The sequence below is a fragment of the Lepisma saccharinum genome, chromosome 27, assembly GCF_977018435.1.
Source record: "Lepisma saccharinum chromosome 27, izLepSacc3.1, whole genome shotgun sequence".
In the NCBI taxonomy this organism is placed as follows: domain Eukaryota; kingdom Metazoa; phylum Arthropoda; class Insecta; order Zygentoma; family Lepismatidae; genus Lepisma; species Lepisma saccharinum.
The window spans coordinates 52,903,832-52,929,252 of NC_139255.1; the positions used below are offsets into that span (position 1 = coordinate 52,903,832).

Genomic DNA, 25,421 nt, shown 5'->3' on the forward strand with positions numbered 1-25,421 from the left:
CATCGGTGGATTATTGAGATGGGTGATGCCGCCGGATCTAGACGTTGAAAACTAAGAATAAATTGTCATCAATTTAGAGTTATCGGTAATATGGATCACGTCCAGTTGTGATGTCCATCGATCTCCAAATTTGAAGCCCCAGGATTATAATTCAAATTTGGAGGCACCACGTGGGACAGTAATATGAGAAAATATACAAACTTTGCAGACATGGTGATATTATCCTCCATTTCTGTTGTATTTTCACAGGGAAAGCATAGGACAATGGGACAAATAAGCCCTTACCATCTGTGGGCAGTTCAGCAGATTTCAGACTACAAATAAACGTGATGTTTGTCTCGAAACGGTTGCGCCATATCGTCACGCAGAGAGCAGGGCTTAATACCAACCCAGTTTGTCGCCATGTGTACGTGCCATGAGGCACACAGGTCTCGGCTCTCAAGGGATTAATGGAGTTAGATGGAGCTAGAGATGAGTCCATGGATTTAACGCACGTAGGGCGGGGTGCTAAAGTTGGGCACACAAGTCTAGGACCTGCCTATCTAATGACTAAATCACAATAAAAGTTTATTGTAAATGCTAAGCACTGTATAAATCCTAATACAGCTCAAAATCAAATAGAAAATTACAAAATTACACAGCCGAAATAGTATGTACAGAGCAACATATTTACATTTCGTCACATGTCATATAGTTTTTCACTTCCACTAGACTCTTCACACTTTAGTCACGTTAAAAACGTATATGTTTCACATGTTCCATTTTGGTATTTCATTAAGCTATATTAATAATAATAATCCGTGGTTAGACAGCCCTTGAATGCTACCTAGAGGTGTGACGTGGGGTCAGCACGTCGAACCCCCACCCGTTATAGGAGATTTCAGAGACCGGGTTCCGCTATTCACTCGTAGCTCCCCAATTTCCTCACGATGGTGGGTTGCCACCGGTCCTATACACAGGACGAGAACCCAGAGATCGAACCCAGGCGGACTCGAACCCATGCCGTCGGGCAGTCGGAGTCTAAAATAAGCTATATTGTTAGCCAAAATCAATATCGATTTGTAAATACAATAAGTACAGTCGGGTGCACAAGTAATGAATGCTCGGTAAATTGTCCACGACTATTTTCATTAATTATTCTCTTGTATCTTATACGTTTATAAGGATAACACCATTAAGCCTTGTTTCCATCATATGAAAAACTCAATATGCTGACCAAGGCAGAAATTTATTTTATTAACACTAAGTTGCTGACCAAGGCAGATTTATTAAGAAATATAAATGCTAAATTTCTTAATAAATCTGCCTTGGTCAGCAACTTAGTGTTTTTAAAATGGAAAGAAGGCTTAATTATATTACTATTTATTTTATTATAAAACATAAACTAAACGTAACGTTTCAACCTTCTAGCAACATAAGCCATGTTTAGCTCAAGAACCTTCTACATTTGTACTTGGTGCAGAGTCTGAAGAAGACCTTGCTAGAAGGTTGAGACGTTACGTTTAGTTTATGTTTTATAATAAAATAAATTTCTGCCTTGGTCAGCATATTGAGGTTATAAGGATTACATTTTTACGTATGCTGAGGCTGTCAGCCATTTGTTTGGCATTTTGTTTGAATTCTCGAAGTTCTCAGAGCATAAAATAAAGAAGAAACTAATACTCATGCATCCAACTGTGCAAAATCATTCATGTTAGATTTTCTTCTTTCCTATATCGAACAGTTCAAAATAGTGTTATTTCTAATATCTAGTAATTATATTTATATTGTATGCATAGCTAACTCAAAAAGAGTTTCTGTAGAGACTCAACTTTATCACGTTGCGTTCTCTAAAATTGGGCAAACAATTGTCATACATTTCAGGGGGAAAAAAATACATAATGATGATGTTGCTTTTAAATATGTGAGTACAGTTCCTTCTTTCTGCATGTTTCCTTAAGAATAATAATAAAATTAGTTGTTGCTTTATATTTACATGTATAATCATTTCTGTATGCTTATAGACCTCCCGAAAATGGATCATGTCTAATTTACATTGCATGCAGATAAAGAGATATTGTCACATACGTTCAGGGAAGCCAGGTAATGGAGATGTAAGATTGCTTTTCTGGGTAGAATGTAAGTTGTAGGAATTTCAGCATGTTTTCAGGGAACCCTAACTAGTGTCCTGACTAGAGTGCGCGTCAAATCTCCTGCATATGACCTTGAACGGCTGAACAGTACCAGCGAATCACAGACGTGCGGCGTTGCCGTGCTCTCCTTGGCAGGGCGTTTCTCTCAACCACGCTGTCTCTTTTCCGTGTGAGATTTCGACATGGCACCGCTGCAGTGCGCTGCTATTGGCTATCGCCATATGCAAGAGATTTGACGCGGACTCTAGTTCATACACTAGGGTATATGAGGATAGGGGTAACAAAAAGTCTGTTTTATTCTCTGTCATAGTAGAGAATACCACTTTCGATCTCGCCAATTAAAATTACCGACTTCGAATCCCGGTCAGGGCGTTCGTATTCTTTGTGAGTGGGTTTCTTCCATTTCATCTAATCATCCCCAGCGTCGCGATTAGCGAAAAGCAAAGATACAAACTATGAATATACATAAGGGGGGATTTAACGGATCAAAACCCCTCCAATTGGTTTAGTAAAAATTTGCATTAATTGCATAATCAAATCAGCTATGAATCATTTCATTATATCTGGAAGAATTTTGAAAAAAATATTTATGATTTATTTGCAATTTTTTTAGTTTCAATAAATGGGATTTTCTTCATAACCTAAACATGTTTCAGAATTTGTTATGGAAAAACTATTCAGATATATTTTGATAGATATTCAAAAGTTGAAATAAATATGAATACACTCCTACAATAAACATAATGAAGAAATAATAATGTTGCTAATAGGTGCCCATTGATAATATAATGATATTGTTTAAAATAAAATATACTATTGATAAATTGCAAACTGATTAATAATAATAAGTAACCATTTTAGAAATACATATAATAATTAACATTAAGCAATAGTCCGTGGTGGAGTGTTTAGTACATCGTTCCCTTCATCAATTTCATCATAGCATCACTCATCCTCATCGTGGCGATTAGCCAAAAGTAGTGGGTTGCTGAATGTTGAAGGCCTGCCATATAGGAGCGTATATTCTAGACTAGCTAGGTACGCTACCTGCAATGCCTGAAGCCTAGAGATTAAAGTACAGAAGAAAAATCGATTAGAAACTATGAATAAATTTACTTATTTCAATAGGAAAATAATGGCTCTTCTGAAGTTGGCAACCTGAATTCTTAGGAGTTGGCAACATAATTTTTAGAAGTTTGCAAACTGGCTATCGTTGGGATGGCAACATGGCTTCCTTGAAGAAGTCAAGAGCTAGCAAAATGGGCGTGTTTAACCACTTACACCGGGGGTTTGTGCGAGTCTAGTCTTCTCTTTTCCACCATAGCCTAGGACCATAGGCGACGACTCCGTGGGGCTTGGGGGGCTCGATCCCCCCCCCCCAATGTTAAGGATGTGGGGTCAGAGCCCCCAAATAATTTTGCTTTAGAGGATCTAATGTATTATTTTTCTTCTCTTGTAAAGTTTACTCAGAATTGTGCCACATGAACGTAACTTTAAATACACATTTGAAATGTTCCAGATCATCAATTTGGGGAGCTGAGACCGCTAAACCATCAACTTTGGGGGGGGGGGGGGCTATGACCAGAGACAGCAAAACACATGACTTATTACTATATACTAAGTATGTAATTATGAGTATTGTTAAAATTTTTGCTAAAAAGAGTTTCAAAAGACGATGTGCATGAACTAGGGTAGTGGATGAGACTTTTGGGCTACAAATGGCTCTAACATGACATTCAGAACGAGAGCATTGATATATTAGGGAGATCTGTTTTGCGCTCCGTGGAAGCAGATATTAAAAGTCGGGAATATTTTGCTATTATGGTTGACGAAACTTGTGAAATATCCATTCGTGGACAATATTAATATTCTGCATTAGAACTGTGAATAAAAATTTTGATATTTTTGAGGAATTAATGGGCTTTTACGTGATTCCGAACACTGAGATCAAAAACTTAAAAAAAGGAGAGAGTGAGTCATTCATTATTTCAGTCATCAGAGCCCCTCAATAATTTTGACGTGCCTAGGACCACGTGTCGTAGTGAGTTAGTCCATGTTTTGGACTCATCATACGCCACTTCCCATATGATACAAACGCAGTACATAAACGCAAATGGCGACCAGTGATAAGCATGTCAACCATTTACAGAAACTACAGTTAGAGATAAAAGTAGTTCTGATGCTAATAAAAAAATACCAGTTTTCTGAAGACACTTGACGCTGGTACGATTGGCCGTCGTCGGGTGTGAATCACCAACGGCTCTATCTTTTTTTTCTCTCTTAGTAGTTCTTTAAATGTTTTCGCAAGAATTCAAAACCGGTTTCTGATTTGGCTTGCTACCAGACCGGTAAACTGGATGTAAGAAGTTCACAGAAACGATTGCAAAACATAGCGACAAGGGGTAATGCAACGTGGCCTTCTTTTGTTGCAAGTGACTTAATTTGTCTTCTGTTCGGTTTCATTAAGGTGTTAATTGGATGGTGTTAATGCGATCGCCACTATTTTTCAATAGATATTGTCTACATTATATTTGATGCTACTTAGGGGCAGTGAAGTTGCTAGAGAATTTCGGGCAATGGCTGCTAAGAGAAATGCTCTGTTATATTCAATCCCTTTTTCTGTTTCTTCTTCCTGTTCATTTTTCTTTTTCTCTCTTTTTCCATATCTCATCCTTTCTTTCTTTGTTTATCTGTTATATTTGTTTATCTTCCTGATTCCTTCTGTTTTCTTACTCTCTTTCACTATCTAAATATCATTTTCTTTCTCTTTTGTCATCTGTTTCTCTCTTCGATCTTTCTTACTCTATTTCCCTCTTTCTTTTCCCACTTTCTTACTCTATTTCTCTTTCTTTTCCGTATTTCTATCTCTCTTTCCCTGTTTCTTACTCTATTTCTCTCTCTTTATTTTCCCTGTTTCTTACTCTATCTCTCTCTTTCTCTTTATTTTCCCTGTTTCTTACTCTATTTCTCTTTCTTTTCCGTATTTCTATCTCTCTTTTCCCTGTTTCTTAGTTTATTTCTCCTTCCCTTTATTTTCCTTGTTTCTTACTCTACTTCTCTCCCTCTCTCTTTCTTTTCCATCTTTCTTACTCTATTTCTCTTCCCTCTCTCTTTCTTTTCCAACCTTCTTACTCTATTTCTCTTCCCTCTTTTTGGTCTATTTCTCTCTTTCTTTTGCTTCTATGTTCTTTACTTGTATCTTTCTTTATTTGCGTTTTCCTGTTTCTTCCTCTATTTTTCCACTTGTCTCTCTCTTTCTTCATGTCTTTTCCTATTTCTACCTTTCGCTTTTTACTTCTGTGTTGTATCATTGTTCCTCTGTTTCTCTATCTACCTATACAGTTCCATCTCTTCCTTCCTCTTATCTACTTTGCTTCTCTTTTCTTCCTGTTTCTCTATCACTTTTTATTTGTTTATTTTTCATTCAGTCAATCTCTTTCTTCCTCTCTTATCTTCCTCTGGGTGTGTGTGTGTATACAGGATTTTTTTTCGAATTATGCTAGAATTGTTAAGGTTGATACAGCTGCTTTTTAGAGGGGTAGATGGGTAATTGCCATTTTCATCTTCGTTTCAAACGTAGTTCCAATACAAAAATGGCAATCGAAGGTGAATTTGGGAGGGTTTGCATTTAACATTTTGGTTTTCCCTCTAGTTCCTAACTGCTTTCATTTGAATTTTTTTATTTTCTCAAAATTTCGGACTGTTCTCCAGTCCCATCAGCTCCCCCCCCCCCCCGAGTACGCCAGGGTTATGCGGACAGTGGCATCATCATCTTTTCTTTCAGTAAATTTGTAGATGCAGATATGCAGTACAGTTGCAAGAAAAAATGCCTTGAAACTATGAAACTCTGATGATAAACAGGCAACATAAGCCAACTCTCGAACAACTCGTGAAACAACTAAATTCACTTCATTGCTACGCTCAAATAATTTTCTATTTGACTGCTTTGATTCGTCTTTTTAAAACGAGAGGTTGGTTTATAAAACGGTTATTCTACCTTTACATTTTTAAACTATTCCCAACAATGTTTTGAAAAGAAAAAAAAAGTTTTGTCAGAAGTGGGATTCGAACCCACGCCCTCATACGAGGACCAGAATTCCTCAGCCGCTGTTGAATAGCGAAGCTTCCGCTTGAGTCTGGCGCCTTAGACCACTCGGCCATCCTGACAACTGTGAATGAAACCTTCAACAGCTGCACTGCTCGTAGCAACTGTTGCGTCACTGCTTTGCAAACGGAGTCTACAAAGAGGGAAGTGAGTAAATAAAAGCATACACAACAATAAACGTATAAGTAAACACGGAGGATTCGAATTCTGCCTCGCTGCAGGCAAGGCAAGGCCCACATTGTTGCTTCAATTTATTGCACATTACGCGCACAGGAAAGGTTAGTGAACTCGCTTTGCTGCAACGAACATATTAGCTGTGAAGAGATAAGAGTTGCTTGCTTGCTTTACCATCTTTCCGTAAACATTCTATTTTAGCTTTGTTGCTTGAAGTGAAGACTGTTGCGGTACGGGACGTGCTGACTGTCTACAAAGCAGGAAATCGTGTTTGGCATAGGCGCCAATTCTTTCGACATTTGGGGGGGGGGGGGGGTCAAAGCTAAGCAAAGCGTAAATACAGACTTCTTCCCATTTGCGGGTGGGGAATGTTTTTTTTTTTTCTGTAATGAGGATCTAAGAACATGTGAAAACTTGTAATTGAAATTAGATAATACCAGAGTAAGACCCAATTTTTTACAATTTTTGGCTACATATTTTGTATTTGTAAAATCTATTAATGTAGTATTGTATTGTAATGTAAGTATTGACATGTCCTATATTACCATCAGGCCCGTAGCTAGAGGGGGGCAGGGGGGGCAACTGCCCCCCCTGAGAGCATGCTTTGCCCCCCCTGTGAAAAATAAAGAACACATTCCTACCTGGAATTCTCACTAATCTTTACAATTATATCCTGTATTACTCTAGCAACACGAAGGTGTGTCGGATTCCGTATAATGTCGTATCAGAATTGGGGGGATTCCCTTCCAGATTCAGATTTCGGAAAATGATTTCGCAATTTTCAGTATCTAGAACAGTTGTGACACTTTGAGTAGTCTTGTATTAAAAGTGTCTAATGTATTTGGATGTTTTTTTTTCTCGAATGTGTTGCTATGAAGTTTGAACTGCATAATTTCATATTCTTTTTGTTTCCCAAGTCTATCTTTTGATAATAGCGACAGAGAGGGAGTGGATATTTGATTTTTGTTACTTAGCATTGCTTTTTTTCCACATCCAGCTAATCGTGGAGATGAGTGATGACGTGAAATTGATGAAGAGACACTCACAAACAGTGCTGCAACCACAAGGGGGCAGGGGCATTGTCGTCGTCCCCCCCCCCCCAAATCTTGGAGGGAAGTCCAATCTAGGGGGGCAAACATTGAAGTAAAGAAACATGACTAGCAGAATCTAAGAATAACAGGACAAATGGATACACAAGATGGAATAAGTTTTCAAGTGTTTCTTGCATTTTTCTTCCAGAAAAAGGGCACTTACAGGGGGCACAGAGTGGCAATTGCCCCCCCCCCCCGATTTCAAATTTTATACAAATAAAAGTACATTTCGTAAAATTTTCTTGCTCGCTTCGCTCGCAAGCATAATATCTACTATTCTTATAGTCCGTAGTGCAGAGCCGCCGCTAGGGGTCAGCGGGAGTTAACCCTGGACCAAAACGATCTAAATGAAAAAAAAATGTTAAAGAGATTCCCATGGCACCCAGTGAAATTATTTGCGCCCAATTAAATCAATATTGTTTTCAGTTTGCAAATATTTGGATCTAAAGATTTTCCTGCTTGCTTCGATCCCAATATGATTATTTTCTGTAATACATTCTAAATTACCTGAGAGAGAATTAAGGCCAGATATATACTTCAGATTGTTGTCGCACATTTGAGAGACAATTTGGCGGATGAATTGATCATGTAATGTATTTAAATAAAATATATATATATTAAAGAAACTTTGAATACATACACAATTTAGAGTTAACATGTTGCATATGTATTTTCTTATTTTATGTCGCTCCATGTTGCATATGTGTAAAAAATATGTTGTACATGAAAGTTATACGTGTCATATGGGCAAAAAGAATAATGTTCGTCATGCATATTCTGTCTTTCAAAAATACAGTTTGTACGCTTGTTTTCCATTATTAGTTAATATTTCAAATTATTTGTTCAAACACAAATGCTTTAGCATCGACTTGTACCCCCTTTTGCATAATTTACGACAATAATAACGTCATTTTAATGCTACTATTGTTACTACCACTACCACCACTATATTATTATTATTATAATTGGCATGTTTGTCCTGGTACTTGACCCCTCTCCATATAAAGATTTGTGGTTTCGCCTCTGCTCACAAAGAACATACATGCCCAGGCTCTAACCTGGATCCCCTGGCTTCGTAGTGTGTTATGTAACCATCCCACCATGGAGGTCGGCTAGTGAAAGATGTAGGACAGCTTACTGGCTCAAATTATTATCAAACACGATGAAAATGTGATAGTGTTTCACATTTATTATTTCGGTTAAAAAGCGATAAAATTTGTAGTGTGAGACGGGTTACACTAAGCATCTTATGAAATATAAATGTGAATTTCAAATCTTATGAATCATTTCTCTATGCAAACGCATTAAATATGATAAGCAACATAGGTGTGTGTCATGATATCCATTTTATAAAGGGAAAGTTAAGTTTTAACCCTGACTGTTTGCATGATATCGTTTCCATAGCATGTTATATATATTGCTCTCAAGAATTTTAAACGGCAGTAAAAATAAATTACATTTGCAACTGCGAAGCTTACAATGGGATTGCATACATTAAGGTTATAAGATGCCATATTTCGATTGCTTGTAACATCGAAAGAAGAATTAGACGAGCAAATAGTCATTGATAAAAGTTGCCTTCCTTGATGTCCTGTACCCACTGTGAAAATTTTCGATGTTATCAGGCGGCCCCCTATGAATATAGGTTCAAGAAAATGACAAGTATAAAAAAGCTGCAGTGAAATAAATACGATTGAAAATCTCTCAAATTATTTTCTATTTATTTTCTTATATTTATAATATTACATTGTGTCTGTAGCAGACGTTGTCTGTTAAAGTACCTCATGCACAACCTAATTTTTTTGACAAATAATTATGTCAACTCTTCTGCTATGGAGTGGATTCTCCTAATTTTGTTCATATACCTTAAGCCATTCTGTGACGGTCAGAAATCAGTATCAGCATAAAAAACCCTGATATTTTGGGTTTGTACGCTTCTGCTCAAAACGTGGTGGCGATAAGTGGCCCAGAGACCTCGCTTTTTCGGAAATGGGGTAAGGCGAAGGAGGCCCCTTAGATCATTTGGTTTCGTACCATAGTCATTAAGGAAGGTATTTTTTCATAACGTAAAGAGGATACAACATTTCCCTCTATAAAACTTGATATGAAATATGAATGATGACACTGTAATCCAAGAAGTCATTGATCAATCAAAGGATTCTTATTTGTTTGTTGGGTGTCAAACACATGTATTTCAATGACACAATAATTTGCAAAATGGTTAACGTAACCAGTAGGCAAACATTGTCTGTAGTGATGCAAGTCTCTCCCCTTTGAAGCAAATAGGAGCCATGTTTTAGCAAGTAGGCCTACAAAAAATTATACAAATTTTTACACAATTCATCAAAGTGTAGATAACATGTAACCATTATTATTTAATTAATTCGATTTTTCTTGCATAATACAACATAATGGTGGTGTTGGATTCTCGTTAGATTCCTTTGTGTGTAAAAATATTGTAAACTGGAAATTAGAGTACATTATGAAGCACAATTTATAAAGGATTTCCTTAATCAGTTCTGCAGAGAAGCCCAAAGTTACATATTAATCGTCTATTAACATTATTGACATATAAATATAAAGTAGATAAAATCCCAATTAGCCTATATATGTTAATCTTCATCTTTGTATTCTTTGTTAGTCCGAAAGGTCATTATCGAAATATTGTTATTTGATGTTGCTCGAACTTTTTTTGTTCGTTGGATTTTCAAGATATCATCCCTTTCCTGTTACCATAGAATAGTTAGAACCTAACCTAACCTAACTAGTCTATGCTGTTACTTATCACTTTTGGAGGAGGGGGGCAAGCGCCCCTCTGTATCCTGCTATATCTGCCAATGCAACACAATATATTAAAAATTTGCCCCCTCTAGGATTGACTTTGCCCCCCCCTAGTAAGAAATCCTGGCTACGGGCCTGATTACCATGTACTGTAATTTGTACACACCGGTAGTCCTTGGACGCAAATAAACTAAACTAAACTTAGCTCTGAAAACACATAGACTATATATCAGGTACATCGAACTTTATTAGCTGAAAAAATCTCTTACTATGTTTTGATTACATATTGATACAACATAATAGCCTACTATAGCTACATGCGCGTCCGGAAGGGGGGGCAAGGGGGGGCGTGGCCCCCCCTGGAAAATGAAAGTTAACCAAAAAATATGTATTTCACACATATAATTTCATTTTAGCCACAATAATATGTGTTAATTATTGCATGAACACCATAAATTCAAATTTAAGCAATGTTTTTCTATGGAACAACACTATTTTGGGGGAAAATGTGTCTTGTTTGCCCCCCCCTGGAAAAAAATACCTTCCTTGCCCCTCCCTGGAAAAAATCCTGCGGACGTCCATGTATAGCTATGTAACTTTTGATTGATAATTTGATTATCATGTTCTTAGAGGTGACGAAGGAAAGCGTGAGAGGGAGACCGGGAGTCGGTAGGTAAGCCAAGGCCCTTCAAGGCTGTTGCGCAAAGGATTATTATTATCCTTTATTAAAGTTTAATTTTTGTTATTTAGCGTCGCTTTTCTGCTCCTTTTGACTAAACGCGACGATGAGGATGGAACACGCATGCCCAGGCCTGGATTCGAATCCGAGACCCCTGACTCAACTGAGTAATATCCTCCACATTTATTTGATACGTACATTTTGAGGGAACGGAATCAGACTTGGGGCTTAACTTTGGGGGGGAAGAGATTCGAAAAGTTTTCCATCCCATAATAAATAGCATCCCTGATGTTTTTCTAAATAATAACTGTGATTTTTGAAAAATCACAAATACTACTCTTTATTACCCGTACATTGCACCTCAGGTCCCCTAATTTGTAAATTTTTAAAAATCTGAAAATTTATTATTGGAGGGTTATTATTCCATACGCCTATGGAATTGGAAAATGTTAAAATGTTAGCTGGGGGATGTTTGGTCGAGCTTTGGAGTTAGCTGGGGGATGTTTGGTCGAGCTTTGGAGTTAGCTGGGTGATGCTCCTGTGGTTTAACATGGTGATTATGATTGATTGATTTGGTGTTTTAAGTCCACATTATGCACAGTAAGGCTAATCGGGACTGGACCTACAGTTTTAAATTGAGATCCGAACCACTATGTGCCTCCACAGGGTATCGAATACAATGCGACGACGTTACCACTGTGCCATCGGGGAGGCCCATGGTGATTATCAGACAGCCGTATAATTCCCCTCGGATCCCACTGAATCTATCTAAACGAAGAGTTCATTGTCGTACCCAGGATTTTCGAAAGGGGGGATTACGTATAATGTTTTTTTGGTAGTCAGCCCTAATTATGTCATCCTTTCCCGTCTTTTATGTTCTATTTTGTTTAAGGAATACTGGGCCTAAAATGAGGCTTATGACCCCCATTAACTGCCCCATGGGCACGCCACTACAAGAATTGGGTCTAGTGTATATGGCGTACAGGTTTTTTTTTCAGGATGGGCTGGAATTGTAAAGATGGATAGTATAAAGGTTCGTTTCGGGAGTGCCGGGATATTTGGAGGTTTTCAGTCTATCAAAATTGTACTCAAAGACAAAAATGGTAATTGGAGGCAGTGATGTGCCGTAGTATATAAGTTTACGTCTACATGCGTTGTCTACACGTAATCTACGCGTAGATTACATTGGGTTGTAGTTTACATAGACTACGTAGACAATCTAAAGTGCATTAAAATTAATTTTCAAGGGTTTCATGAAAGGAAAGTGACATTTTCAACTATATTGGTTCCTAACGAAATGAAAAGAATCCTATTTACAACAAAATTTCTCTTCTTTTCTATTATCAACCATGGAAGACGATAAATAATATGCAAAAAACAACAACAGATGGCAGTCGTGAGGCAAGAGTGGTCTTTTCCCCATAAAACACTAGAATATTTCCTATATTAGGTTTCTTCTTGGGTGAGCAATTGTTCGAATTTGGAAGAAATAGTATGAAGAAATCTCCTCACACATCAGCAACTGATACGCAGTATAATTTTGTTTGACTTCCACGGCGCCCTTTGCTAAGTTATCACCTTTCGCCATGTTGTTTACATAGATTTCGTAATCTACGTGTATAAAAATGTAGACTATCGTTGTTTACGCGTAGACGCACATCACTGATCGGAGCCCACGGACTGTAGCCCCCTCTGCCTACGCCAGTGATATAGAAGTTAGATGAGGGCTCTTAGCTCCCCGTGTCCCCTTCGGATCTGAGCAAGAAGCTTGATTCGACACTTTTACTTTCAAATGCCTGCCGTGGACCAGGAAAGGATTCGACCGTTTCCAAATGAACGTCACCAAGTGGACACTCGAATGGGTAAAAGTGCCATCATTCGGGTATCCATTCAACCGTTCTATTAATCTGTAAGTACTTTAAACAGAGTCAATTATGTACATAATTTTACGGTAGGCAGATGTTATGCAGCAGCCGATAAGACGGGATACCGTGGCGCCGTGGCTTAGTTGGTTAAAGCGCCTGTCTAGTAAACAGGAGATCGAGGGTTCGAATCCCTCCGGTGCCTTGCTCGTTTTTCACACTGGTTTTTATAAAGTTTCCTTATTGCCTGTAATTAGGAAGGTGAAGTTTTCGTTTTATTTTTCACTAGATTCCCATGTTATTTTTTTACTGCAATTCGGTGATATTAATTTAATTTTACATGCATTTTTACTGTTCCTTCTATGCTTAAAATTTTCACATTGTTTTAGTTCTGGAAAATTGAGACAAGGTTTTGTTTTAATAACAAAAAGAATACATTTATGACTTATCTTTGTTGGAAATGGCCAAATTTCTTCCATTTGGAAAACTATTTCAACTCATCAACCACTAAATATGAAAAGTTTATTGAATGATATCACCCAAATCTTTGAACACAGTTATACACATCACATTTACCTATAAAATGACAAAAAATCCCTCTGCGACCTCAAAATACCGTTTTGTGTACACACACAGACACGTCCCCTAACCACCTCCCCTGTAACACAGCAGATGCTTCTCCCTGAAAATTTTCCCGTTCCTACGAAACTTCCCTTCTGGGAAGATACCCTCAGCGAATTCCCTTTCAGAACGAGGTTAAACACTGTCAGTCATGTCTGCACCAAACTGCAATAAATGAATCTTGACAATCTGTTTTGAATAGAACTTTCACCAGCCAGACTAGAACTGGCAGTTCTAATAGCTATTTAGATGGTTCTTTTTGAACAGAAAATACGATATTCCCAGTTTATATTTCATATTTCGCTTCGTTTCTCGCGTTAAAGTGGAAAATTCGGTATTATTCTGAAAAATTGCAAAAATTCGTGTTATTTCGCGATTCTGAAACACCGAAAACCTGACTCCTCAGTAGAAGTTGAATGAGATAAGCTCAATCGCTATTTAATATTCGCAATTCATTTGCACGTACTTAGAACTAATTTGCACGGGTTTTAATTAATTCGCATGTACTTAGAATTCATTTGCATGTACTTAGAATACTTTACATTTATGTATTTGCATGTTTATAACTTTTTATGAATATATATTTATTTATTTTATGAAAAATATGTATATAAAAGGTAATTAGAGGTACTAAATGCTATGCATATGTTTTTATATTCATTACTGCAAAGTATGTAATGTATGAAACTATAATAATTAATGTTTATAGTATTGAAAATAAGTTTTCTATGGTTTATGAACCGCTATGAAAGGTGGTAATGGTACGAAAGAAGACGGTCCCGGTACTCGAACCCGCGATATGTAACGTTATTAATTAGTACTATGCAATAATGTATGTTATTATGGTATGAAACACGATGGTCTCAGACGACAGACAGAATACTGTCTCAGAATCTGAACTCCGCGCAGGTAGACGAGAAAGGAATTTGGGGAGTCTGCGTTCAAGGTCAAATGACGTCAGAACGTCAGAACAAAGGAAGAATCTGATTGACCAATCAGAGAACGCGTCGGTAGATTTTCAGAACCGGTTTTTTCAAGGTTAACCAGTACGCAAGAACAGGGGAAAGCTATGCAATACTGTAGGGCAGGGGAGGGATTCAATCAGACAACAAAGGATGTCTGAGAATGCGCAGCAAGGGTCAAATCTCTGAAGCTATGCGGTTTCCGCCGCCAATTAATATTCCGCTCAGGTTTGCCTCCAAGGCACAGGACGCTTTAGAGCAGGTTTTTTTTATCTGTACTATGAAGAAGGGAGAGCTATTAGAGACGGGGCCTACAGTTTTCACCATTTGCTTTTATCACGGGGTAACGAACCTAGGACCCTTTGATTATTGATTTAGGTAGTAAATGTATGTTACTGTGTGCTATTTAACTTAATTTTGAGTTTATTTTTTACCAAACTTTGACTTTATGTCAAACATTTTCACAGCTTATCCTTATTTTTACCAAAATAACACTATTTGTACTATTCAGGCAACACTTTTATTAAATTTTGGACTCACAAAGACATTTTTTTCAACGTTTAACTTATTATTTTACAACTTTATATTAATTTTTTACCAAAATAACACTATTTGTACTAATCAGCAACATTTTTTATTAAATTTTGGACTCACAAAGACATTTTTTCAACTTTTAACTTATTATTTTACAACTTTAAGTTAATTTTTTACCAAAATAACACTATTTGTACTATTCAAGCAACATTTTTTATTAAATTTTGGACTCACAAAGACATTTTTTTCTACGTTTAACTTATTATTTTACAACTTTATATTAATTTTTTACCAAAATAACACTATTTGTACTAATCAGGCAACATTTTTTATTAAATTTTGGACTCACAAAGACATTTTTTCAAATTTTAACTTATTATTTTACAACTTTATGTTAATTTTTACCAAAATAACACTATTTGTACTATTCAGGCAACATTTTTTATTAAATTTTGTATTTACAAAGAGATTTTTCAATTTTTAACTTATTATTTACAAGTTTATGCCTATTTTTTACTCAAATAACACAATTCTATCTGTTCAGGAAAGACTTTTAGTTACATTTTCGACACACAAAGTGTGTGTTCTCAACTTCTATCTGTTTATTTCACAAGTTTAGGCTTATTATTACCAAAATAACACAATTCAATCTGTTCAGGAAAGACTTTTAGTTATATTTTCGACACACAGAGTGTGTATCTCAATTTCTATCTGTTTATTTCACAAGTTTAGGCTTATTATTACCAAAATAACACAATTCAATCTGTTCAGGAAAGACTTTTAGTCGCATTTTCGACACAGAGTGTCTGATCTCAATTTCTATCTGTTTATTTTACAAGTTTATACCTATTTTTGACCTAAATAACACTATTTACAGTATTCAGGAAAGACTTTTAGTTACATTTTCGGCACACAAAGTGTGTGTTCTCAACTTTTATTTGTTTATTTCTCAAGTTTAGCCTAATATTTACTCAAATAGCACGATTTGATCGTGTCTTTTATTACATTTTGGACACACACACACACACACACACACACAGAGAGAGAGAGAGAGAGATAGAGATATTTTTCCAAGTTTACAGGATTATTCTCCAAGTTTACTCAAATAACACAATTTAAATGTGTTTTGAATTATATTTTGTACACATGAAGTGTGTTTTGACAAGTTCTACCCTTTTATTTTACAAGTTTAGGCTTAATATTACTCAAATAACACAATTTAATCTAGTCAGGAGGGATTTCTTATTATATTTTGGATGCACAAAGAGATGTTTTCAACTTTTTTACTGATTTTTTGCAGGGTACGTATTAATTTTCATTTATTTTGTTTTGTATTATATATACATTTACAAATTTTTAACTTAGAGTTTAGTATTTATTTAAATTTTTTCAAAAACACTAAAAAAAGTACTTTTAGCTAAAATGTAAGCCACAGAATATATTATTATTATTATTATTATTATTAGGGTTTACTGATTTCCACTATGCTATTTTTGGTTCTGTATTTCTATATGTATTTATTTAGGTCCGGTTACGCCTGCTACGTAGGAAAGTTTGTTTATTTTAGAGTTTGCTGAGTATTTTGTTACTTTTATACTAGGTAAAGTTTCCAAAATATATCAGGTAGGGCTCCATCCATATACTTTTGTTTTTGCTGTTTGGAGATGATGCGATCAGCATCACTCTCCATCTGCTTTTTATTTTATGTACCCAATATTATTTTGAGGCTTAGTGAATTCTAGAGCCTATTTATGCAGGAGAGAGGGCTTGAAAATTTTGATTTCAGATAACCCACAACTATTTGTCAGAGTATTTTAAAGGATATTTTATATTTATTATGTGCCACTAGAATATCAAAGCTTGCTTAATTTTTATGTCTGTAACGCTGTTATTGTATTTCTAGCTAAGGCTTACTGGATAAAGTACACGAAATGTTTATCATTTCAACTATTTGCTTTTATACGAAGCCAAATTTTTAGTGTAACGAAAATTATTGTGTGTCTATAAAGACTGAAATCCCTTTCCCGATGGGTCCATAACTGGACGCTTACGAACATTGTTTCTTTTATTTAAAAAAAATATAACCATTTATCAATATATTGACAATTCACAGGACAAGACGAAGTTCACAGACGACTGACTATATGGACCATAGGTCCACTTGCTAAATTTTTTTCTATGCTAGAAGAATAATTTAGCCTTATAGCCTTTTTCAAGGTATTTTAGAAATATTACTGGGTTTTTTGGGTGCATCAACATTTGGGTTATTTCCATTTGGTTTATTATACGAGGCTACAATCACTATATGTCTATGAGGACTAAAATCCTCTGATTGAAGCTAAAAGCTTAGGCTGTAACTAGGGACTTAGTATGTGTATAACGACAATTTATAGGACAACACGAACTTTACAAAGGATTGTAGGTGATGTAGGCCCACACGCCAGAGCTTTGTTAATCTGCAAGAAGCATTTACAGCTAATGCTACGAGGAAATGAGGTTGATTTTTCATTGTTTCAAAAGAATGCTATCTTTTTATACACCCAATATTTGCTTTTTCAAGTAACTACATGTGCCAGAAGCACTTACAGGCCAACTCTAACTAGACTTCGATTTATGTAAATGTAGCAAGAACTATATTTCTGAGGAAGCACGCAAAAGCAGATTACCAGATTAAAGTATCAGAAAAACAGAGTTTTCTATGCAAGTATATTTTTATTGACTGGATTATTTAACAGATCAAACAGGAAGACTGCAAAATTCATTAAATGTAGGTCTATCGTATAGGTGGTTTCAGAGATATAAAAAGAACAAATATAAGATTTCGCTTTTTTTGCTTCTGAGGCTAATCTGGACGCTAAGGGTAAATGGCGAGGAAATGTAACGGAGGAGAAACACTCCCAAGAGTTATGGGCTGCATGTAAGTTAATACCACAGAGATATTACAGTAGGTGTAGGTTCTACCACCAGAACTTTTCTATTATAATAATACTGGTTATGCTGTACTGTTAGCTAAAGATGCTGATATTTGAGAAACTTAAAAGCTTATTTGCAAAATTTTAGATAAATAATAATCTGTTAGACTGTAAACATATTTTATATCCATTCTGCTAAAGATCCGATGACAAAATTTAAAAATCGTAATCGCCCAGACAGGGACTCGAACCCTGGACAGATAGGTTAAAAGCCTAATGCTATACCAACTAAGCTATCTGGGCACAAGGTATTTTTTTCTTGAAAAGTTAGTTATGTTAAGAAATATATTGAAACATTTGAGAACACTTTTGATCTGGTTCGACAGAGAAGGAGACAACATTTCCAAATTTTTACAGACTGGGTGTATTTTTCCACTATAGAGGCCTTCACTGTATGTAATTCGAAACGCTAAAGTTCAGCTAGCTTCCAAAATCCAAAATTGAGGTAAAGATTGTGTTTGGCGAGATTAACAAGTTACAATTATATCCAGTTACGGACAAATAAAGCTAAAACTCTCAGATTTATTGTACTAGCCAAGTTTTAGTAACATTTTCCTTCGCTATAGTACTAATACCAAAGAAATAGGTATATTTTATTTATAATTTGACAAAATGTACTAGTATTTAATTCACAAAGTTAGGTAAAAAAAACAGTATTTTAAAAAAATATTGTTGCTGCCTTCAAATTTTATGTTATTTAGCCACTAACAACTGGTTTACACTGTTTGACATCCTTTAAATAGCAAAAGAAGGAATTAATTGTTTAGTATTTTTACTACTTTATATTTATTTAAGAAAACAATTGTACAGTTTAACTTAATTTTTAACAAATTGTTACTAATTTATATATCAAAGTTATGTTATTTAGAGTGTATGAAGGCGTATAATGTTAATATTTGTATTTTTCAGTGCAACTAACAATTATATTTTACACTCAAAAGATAATGTTTACAGTTAAATCACTTGAATCAGAGAATAATATTTTACAGTAATTGATTCATTCAGCACTAGTCAGTACTTTTATGCATCAGAAAGTTTTCTTAATTTTCTATTATGCATGCTATTTTGTGCTATTCTTAAAATGTATTTCTAAGGCAAACTGGTTTAATTTTCTGCTTATAATGGAAAGTTGACATAGTTTTCGCACAATGCTTTGTACATTTGTTATATTCACTACTTACAATTCAAATATTATGCTTATTTAATGTATAACTAACTAACTCTCTAGCCTTCTTAAACCCGAAGGTTCATGGCTGCAGCAACACATGCCTCTCATCTGTTCCTGTCCTAAGCAAGATCTATATACTCCTTTCCATCCCTACCAATTTCCTTTAGGTCCATCTCTACATCATCCCTATATTTTGTTTTGGTCTTCCTATTGGTCTTTTACCATCAGGTTTCCCAACAAGAATCCTGTATATTTTTTTCCTCTCCCATTTGTATCACATGATCTACACATCTAAGTCTTCTTGATTTAATTATTCTAATAATATCTGGACATGAATACAAATTATGTACTTCTAAATTATGTAATCTTCTCCACTCATCTGCCTCCTCATCTGTTTTAGGCCCAAATATTTTCCTAAGGATCTTATTTTCAAATACTCTCAATTTATGTTCCTAGCTTATACTGTAGTTATTATATCTTTTTCTATCAGCTTATTTTGAAATTAATATTATTAGGTATAGTCTTTGATTTATAACTATATTGCTTTTTTTATCAATTTATCTAAGAGTACACACAGACAAACACATGTGTACACACTTTTATGTACATAGATATGCCTTTTTCAATATTTTAGTATGAAGATTGCACTTTAGCTATTCAAGCAAGGGTAGGAAAGGTAGGATTTCTGAGAATTTGTTGCAGGATTTTGTTGTCCAAGTATAGATGAGAACTAAGCTGAGAGACTGTTTTGAACCTTTTCATGAGAGTTTGCATGTGAACTGTATTCAAATTGAGCACTATTGACTGTGCATATACAAATAAAGATCTAAGAAAAAGCAAACAACCTAAGTCAAATTCAAGCAGCAAGAGGAATACACAGAAACCAACATGGCATCCAGAAAGAAAAATCAATAGTCACACCCATAGCACAGTTTAAAAAACTACATAGCTGAAACCTTAGAGAAACATAAAACTGCAAACACAATATATCTAGATTCTTCCAAGGCATAGGATAGAGTAAAAACATGGCTTGCTTATGGACAAACTCAACAACATAGGAATAAGATAGACAAGCAATCTTTTTTCAGTAGTATATTTCCAATTACTCAAATAAGCTACATCATACGTAGTACATAAGAAGAGCAAATTAACATCATCAGCAGTAAACCGTCATGCAACTTCTACCTGCTGAAACAACTAAGTGAGTCTAATTTATCAGAAAAATGCCTATATTTCAGCCTAATTTACCTCTACATTAATAATACTACCAGAATACTAAGGCTTCAAAAGTGAACACTAAGAATAATGTTCAGACAAGTATAGGGCATCTTGCAAAGGATTATTACTCCCTACATCTACAAGTCAATAACAATTATTCTAAATACTACGAACTTGGACAAAATATAGTCAAATACAAAACACAAGAAGGAAAATAATTACAAGTAAAACAGCAGACACTCAATATCTCAAAGCAATCAGGTAAAAATATTCTACAACAAACTGCCTCATAACATAAAACTGCTAAGTCCCCAAAACATATACAAATACAATCAATAAAAACTACTTGAAATGGGAAAACTGTCTGCAGTCTCACAGACTTGATGTAAAATAACAGCAAAACTTAGAAGCATGCACAGTCAATAGTGCTCAATTTGAATACAGTTCACATGCAAACTCTCATGAAAAGGTTCAAAACAGTATCTCAGCTCAGTTCTCATCTATACTTGGACAACAAAATCCTGCAACAAATTCTCAGAAATCCTACCTTTCCTACCCTTGCTTGAATAGCTAAAGTGCAATCTTCATACTAAAATATTGAAAAAGGCATATCTATGTACATAAAAGTGTGTACACATGTGTTTGTCTGTGTGTACTCTTAGATAAATTGATAAAAAAAGCAATATAGTTATAAATCAAAGACTATACCTAATAATATTAATTTCAAAATAAGCTGATAGAAAAAGATATAATAACTACAGTATAAGCTAGGAACATAAATTGAGAGTATTTGAAAATAAGATCCTTAGGAAAATATTTGGGCCTAAAACAGATGAGGAGGCAGATGAGTGGAGAAGATTACATAATTTAGAAGTACATAATTTGTATTCATGTCCAGATATTATTAGAATAATTAAATCAAGAAGACTTAGATGTGTAGATCATGTGGTACAAATGGGAGAGGAAAAAAAATATACAGGATCCTTGTTGGGAAACCTGATGGTAAAAGACCAATAGGAAGACCAAAACAAAATATAGGGATGATGTAGAGATGGACCTAAAGGAAATTGGTAGGGATGGAAAGGAGTATATAGATCTTGCTTAGGACAGGAACAGATGAGAGGCATGTGTTGCTGCAGCCATGAACATTCGGGTTTAAGAAGGCTAGAGAGTTAGTTAGTTATACATTAAATAAGCATAATATTTGAATTGTAAGTAGTGAATATAACAAATGTACAAAGCATTGTGCGAAAACTATGTCAACTTTCCATTATAAGCAGAAAATTAAACCAGTTTGCCTTAGAAATACATTTTAAGAATAGCACAAAATAGCATGCATAATAGAAAATTAAGAAAACTTTCTGATGCATAAAAGTACTGACTAGTGCTGAATGAATCAATTACTGTAAAATATTATTCTCTGATTCAAGTGATTTAACTGTAAACATTATCTTTTGAGTGTAAAATATAATTGTTAGTTGCACTGAAAAATACAAATATTAACTTTATACGCCTTCATACACTCTAAATAACATAACTTTGATATATAAATTAGTAACAATTTGTTAAAAATTAAGTTAAACTGTACAATTGTTTTCTTAAATAAATATAAAGTAGTAAAAATACTAAACAAATAATTCCTTCTTTTGCTATTTAAAGGATGTCAAACAGTGTAAACCAGTTGTTAGTGGCTAAATAACATAAAATTTGAAGGCAGCAACAATATTTTTTTAAAATACTGTTTTTTTACCTAACTTTGTGAATTAAATACTAGTACATTTTGTCAAATTATAAATAAAATATACCTATTTCTTTGGTATTAGTACTATAGCGAAGGAAAATGTTACTAAAACTTGGCTAGTACAGTAAATCTGAGAGTTTTAGCTTTATTTGTCCGTAACTGGATATAATTGTAACTTGTTAATCTCGCCAAACACAATCTTTACCTCAATTTTGGATTTTGGAAGCTAGCTGAACTTTAGCGTTTCGAATTACATACAGTGAAGGCCTCTATAGTGGAAAAATACACCCAGTCTGTAAAAATTTGGAAATGTTGTCTCCTTCTCTGTCGAATCAGATCAAAAGTGTTCTCAAATGTTTCAATATATTTCTTAACATAACTAACTTTTCAAGAAAAAAATACCTTGTGCCCAGATAGCTTAGTTGGTATAGCATTAGGCTTTTAACCTATCTGTCCAGGGTTCGAGTCCCTGTCTGGGCGATTACGATTTTTAAATTTTGTCATCGGATCTTTAGCAGAATGGATATAAAATATGTTTACAGTCTAACAGATTATTATTTATCTAAAATTTTGCAAATAAGCTTTTAAGTTTCTCAAATATCAGCATCTTTAGCTAACAGTACAGCATAACCAGTATTATTATAATAGAAAAGTTCTGGTGGTAGAACCTACACCTACTGTAATATCTCTGTGGTATTAACTTACATGCAGCCCATAACTCTTGGGAGTGTTTCTCCTCCGTTACATTTCCTCGCCATTTACCCTTAGCGTCCAGATTAGCCTCAGAAGCAAAAAAAGCGAAATCTTATATTTGTTCTTTTTATATCTCTGAAACCACCTATACGATAGACCTACATTTAATGAATTTTGCAGTCTTCCTGTTTGATCTGTTAAATAATCCAGTCAATAAAAATATACTTGCATAGAAAACTCTGTTTTTCTGATACTTTAATCTGGTAATCTGCTTTTGCGTGCTTCCTCAGAAATATAGTTCTTGCTACATTTACATAAATCGAAGTCTAGTTAGAGTTGGCCTGTAAGTGCTTCTGGCACATGTAGTTACTTGAAAAAGCAAATATTGGGTGTATAAAAAGATAGCATTCTTTTGAAACAATGAAAAATCAACCTCATTTCCTCGTAGCATTAGCTGTAAATGCTTCTTGCAGATTAACAAAGCTCTGGCGTGTGGGCCTACATCACCTACAATCCTTTGTAAAGTTCGTGTTGTCCTATAAATTGTCGTTATACACATACTAAGTCCCTAGTTACAGCCTAAGCTTTTAGCTTCAATCAGAGGATTTTAGTCCTCATAGACATACAGTGATTGTAGCCTCGTATAATAAACCAAATGGAAATAACCCAAATGTTGATGCACCCAAAAAACCCAGTAATACTTCTAAAATACCTTGAAAAAGGCTATAAGGCTAAATTATTCTTCTAGCATAGAAAAAAATTTAGCAAGTGGACCTATGGTCCATATAGTCAGTCGTCTGTGAACTTCGTCTTGTCCTGTGAATTGTCAATATATTGATAAATGGTTATATTTTTTTTAAATAAAAGAAACAATGTTCGTAAGCGTCCAGTTATGGACCCATCGGGAAAGGGATTTCAGTCTTTATAGACACACAATAATTTTCGTTACACTAAAAATTTGGCTTCGTATAAAAGCAAATAGTTGAAATGATAAACATTTCGTGTACTTTATCCAGTAAGCCTTAGCTAGAAATACAATAACAGCGTTACAGACATAAAAATTAAGCAAGCTTTGATATTCTAGTGGCACATAATAAATATAAAATATCCTTTAAAATACTCTGACAAATAGTTGTGGGTTATCTGAAATCAAAATTTTCAAGCCCTCTCTCCTGCATAAATAGGCTCTAGAATTCACTAAGCCTCAAAATAATATTGGGTACATAAAATAAAAAGCAGATGGAGAGTGATGCTGATCGCATCATCTCCAAACAGCAAAAACAAAAGTATATGGATGGAGCCCTACCTGATATATTTTGGAAACTTTACCTAGTATAAAAGTAACAAAATACTCAGCAAACTCTAAAATAAACAAACTTTCCTACGTAGCAGGCGTAACCGGACCTAAATAAATACATATAGAAATACAGAACCAAAAATAGCATAGTGGAAATCAGTAAACCCTAATAATAATAATAATAATAATAATAATAATAATAATATATTCTGTGGCTTACATTTTAGCTAAAAGTACTTTTTTTAGTGTTTTTGAAAAAAATTTAAATAAATACTAAACTCTAAGTTAAAAATTTGTAAATGTATATATAATACAAAACAAAATAAATAAAAATTAATACGTACCCTGCAAAAAATCAGTAAAAAAGTTGAAAACATCTCTTTGTGCATCCAAAATATAATAACAAATCCTTCCTGACTAGATTAAATTGTGTTATTTGAGTAATATTAAGCCTAAACTTGTAAAATAAAAGGGTAGAACTTGTCAAAACACACTTCATGTGTACAAAATATAATTCAAAACACATTTAAATTGTGTTATTTGAGTAAACTTGGAGAATAATCCTGTAAACTTGGAAAAATATCTCTCTCTCTCTCTCTCTCTCTCTCTCTCTCTCTGTGTGTGTGTGTGTGTGTGTGTGTGTGTGTGTGTGTGTGTGTGTGTGTGTGTGTGTGTGTGTGTGTCCAAAATGTAATAAAAGACACGATCAAATCGTGCTATTTGAGTAAATATTAGGCTAAACTTGAGAAATAAACAAATAAAAGTTGAGAACACACACTTTGTGTGCCGAAAATGTAACTAAAAGTCTTTCCTGAATAGTGTAAATAGTGTTATTTAGGTCAAAAATAGGTATAAACTTGTAAAATAAACAGATAGAAATTGAGATCACACACACTGTGTCGAAAATGCGACTAAAAGTCTTTCCTGAACAGATTGAATTGTGTTATTTTGGTAATAATAAGCCTAAACTTGTGAAATAAACAGATAGAAGTTGAGAACACACACTTTGTGTGTCGAAAATGTAACTAAAAGTCTTTCCTGAACAGATAGAATTGTCTTATTTGAGTAAAAAATAGGCATAAACTTGTAAATAATAAGTTAAAAATTGAAAAATCTCTTTGTAAATACAAAATTTAATAAAAAATGTTGCCTGAATAGTACAAATAGTGTTATTTTGGTAAAAATTAACATAAAGTTGTAAAATAATAAGTTAAAATTTGAAAAAATGTCTTTGTGAGTCCAAAATTTAATAAAAAATGTTGCCTGATTAGTACAAATAGTGTTATTTTGGTAAAAAATTAATATAAAGTTGTAAAATAATAAGTTAAACGTAGAAAAAAATGTCTTTGTGAGTCCAAAATTTAATAAAAAATGTTGCTTGAATAGTACAA

The 25,421-nt window shown here is 34.5% G+C and overlaps 1 protein-coding gene and 2 non-coding genes across 3 annotated transcripts in view; 2 read left to right on the forward strand and 1 right to left on the reverse strand.

The window, feature by feature from the left end:
* The window catches only part of Gas8 (Growth arrest specific protein 8), a 335,305-nt gene that overhangs the window by 179,540 nt on the left and 130,344 nt on the right, over nucleotides 1–25,421 (forward strand). The window lies entirely within an intron of this gene.
* Nucleotides 6,183–6,299, reverse strand: TRNAL-CAA (transfer RNA leucine (anticodon CAA)). Its single transcript has 2 exons — nucleotides 6,262–6,299; nucleotides 6,183–6,228 (listed from the first exon to the last, which is right to left on the reverse strand). It is a non-coding gene; the product is annotated as a tRNA-Leu (tRNA).
* Nucleotides 12,956–13,029, forward strand: TRNAT-AGU (transfer RNA threonine (anticodon AGU)). The gene has a single exon. It is a non-coding gene; the product is annotated as a tRNA-Thr (tRNA).